The 2,553-nt window shown below is 50.8% G+C and overlaps 1 long non-coding RNA gene across 1 annotated transcript in view; it reads left to right on the forward strand.

Moving 5' to 3' along the window:
* The first annotated feature begins 559 nt into the window (after positions 1-559).
* LOC121034390 (uncharacterized) overlaps positions 560-2,553 on the forward strand; it is a 4,411-nt gene continuing 2,417 nt past the window's right edge. The window contains exon 1 of the long non-coding RNA XR_005792406.1: positions 560-1,201. This is a non-coding gene — a long non-coding RNA (uncharacterized LOC121034390). The remainder of the gene's footprint in view (positions 1,202-2,553) is intronic.

The raw sequence follows: 2,553 nt of genomic DNA on the forward strand, positions 1-2,553 counted from the left end.
CTCTGGGAGACTTGGCAGGCTGAGCTCTAACAGCTGTGGGCCTGAGGGAGATGGCCAGGGAGGGGGAAGAGGTCCCACAATCAGGCCCTGAGGAGCAGGCCTGAGAAGGGAGGAAGCATGGAGGTGCCCACCCACAAAGTCCAGCCAGGACCCCTAAAACCACAGCTACGGTAGCCAGGGACACTGTAGCCACTGGATTTGCAGGCTTAGTGGCTCACGGGGAAGCAGACAGAGAACATTCTGCAACTTTAAGGTCTATGGGAAGAAGGAACAACTGTTCACCTGTCAACCCCACCTTCTCTTTTTCATGGTATGTCTCTTTTTCATTTTTGCCAAAGCTGTGTGTGTGTGTGTGTGTGTGTGTGTGTGTGTGCGCGCGCGTGTGTGCCTGTCTGTGTCTGTCTGTGTGAAGGCCATCATTGTACCCAGAGCTCAAACATCTCATGCCTGGAGTGAGGCCAAGAATTCTTCAAGGTAGAACCTGTGACATTGATGGTGAGAGCTAGATAGGGCATCCCAAACACCCACAGTGGAACAAAAGAATGACTGTACGAGTGAATCAAGGAGTGAAGGAATCAACAAACTAATGAGACCAGAGATCTATGTTGGGCTGTTCTCATCTTTCGTCTCTTTTTCTCCTTCTCTCTATGAGTTCCACAAGCTGCCTAGGAATCCTGGGCCCTCCTGTGAATGAACACAGTTTGAATTAACCTATCAACAACCCCCAGATACAGCATCCAGATACATCATTGCCAAGGTGACTACCATCTCCTACAACACCTATTCCAGGCAATCTGAAGAAAGAAAGCGCTGGAGCACTGGGCTAGAATCAGAAGACCCACACTCGAGCTCCAATCTGGCTCCCAGTTCATTGGGTGGCCTTAATTAGGACTCTTCTTCTCTGGCCATTAGCTGCGGACTCTCTCAAAGCAGTGTACGGCCTAGGGAGGCTGCTAAAGCCCATCAAAATATGGTTCTCTGTAAGTGGCCTCTGAAGGTGCCCACAGCCATCACATACTTGACCTATGGTACAGGAGCCACAGTCATTGCAGACCACAGACTCCTTAAGAGACCCCAGCTGAATTATCAAGTATCTGTAGCTTCCTTCTGTCTTCCAGCTCCTGGAAATGAGGCCCTGAGGGAGCCTGACGAGGCCTGTCCTGGGAGGTGCAAGCGGAAAGGGAAGGAGAGTCCAAGGCAGGTGAGGCTGGGGAAGGGCAGGCCGGGAGGAAAATGTGGCTTTTCTGGGCTTGGGGACAGCGAACAACAGGCGTTTCAGTGCCGTAGGGTCCACTTCCCTCCTACTTGCCACCTGTAATAGCCACCCAGAGGAAAGAGGGGAGAGAAGGGTGAGCTGGGGGTCTCTCTCCTGTGTCAGTGGCTCCATACTGCGCTGATGATTCAGATGATTTAGTGATGATAACAGAGTCAAAGAGGCTCTGGAGGAAAAACATAGCTAACCAAAAAGCCTCGCCGGAGTTTGGGTCAGAAGAGGAAACAAGGTCTAAAAGAAGAAAGGCCAGGAGAAAACATCTGTGGGCCGGGCTGCAGGGATGGGGAGTGAGAAGCCAGCATCCACAGGCACAGCTGCCAAGGAGCTTGAGTTGCAGATCGTCTCCCTGGTGAGGGCTGAGGGGCTGTGAGGATGGCGGGGGAGGGGACCCAGATGGGTCCCAGGACGAGAGGCTCAGCCTTCTGTCCCCCAGAATAGCAGGTGTCAGGCCAACACCTCTCTCAGAGCTGCTGCTACCTAAATCGTATGCTGCAGGGCTGATGTGCAGGGCTTTTGTTCTCCCTGGTCCCCAGCCCCTAATAACTTTCCCACAAGCACCCACAGGTCCTGGGGTACAAAACTTCATCATCTCGGGGATTAGCTTTTATCAAGCACGTAGTGTGCTGAGAGCTGTGCTCGGTACTGTGAACATGCTGTATTAGTCAGAATCCTCCAGAGAAATGGAACTAATACAAGACCTATCTATTCGTCCAGAGAGAGAGAGAGAGAGAGAGACTTATTTTAAGGAATTGGCTCATGCCATTGCAGGGCCTGGCAAGTCAGAAATCTGCAGGACAGGTTGGTAGGCCAGAGACCCAGGGAAGAGTTGCTGTTGTAGTCTTAAGTCCAAAGATGGTCTGGAGGCATAATTCCTTCCTCTCTGGGGGACGTCAGTCTTTTCCCTTAAGGCCTTCAACTGACTGGATGAAGCCCACTTACCTTCTGGAGGGTAATCTGCTTTACTCAAAGTCTACTGATTTAAATGATAATCACATCTAGAAAATACTTTCACAGCAACATCTAGATTGGTGTTTGGCCAAGCACCTGGGCATTATAGCCTAGCCAAGCTGACACATATAAAATGTGTCATATAAGCATCACCTATGCTTTGGTGCCTTTGATCCTTACAACAATCCTGTGAAGCAGGCACTAGCATGGTCCCTATTTGCAGGCCAGGAAGCTGAGACTGAAGAAAGCTAACATGTTGCCAAAAATAATACCACCAGTGGTGACAGAGCCAGGACTCAGATTCAGGATGACCTGACTCTGGAGACCACTCT

This window comes from Herpailurus yagouaroundi, unplaced genomic scaffold (genome assembly GCF_014898765.1).
Source record: "Herpailurus yagouaroundi ecotype Mexico unplaced genomic scaffold, PumYag 160, whole genome shotgun sequence".
NCBI lineage: Eukaryota > Metazoa > Chordata > Mammalia > Carnivora > Felidae > Herpailurus > Herpailurus yagouaroundi.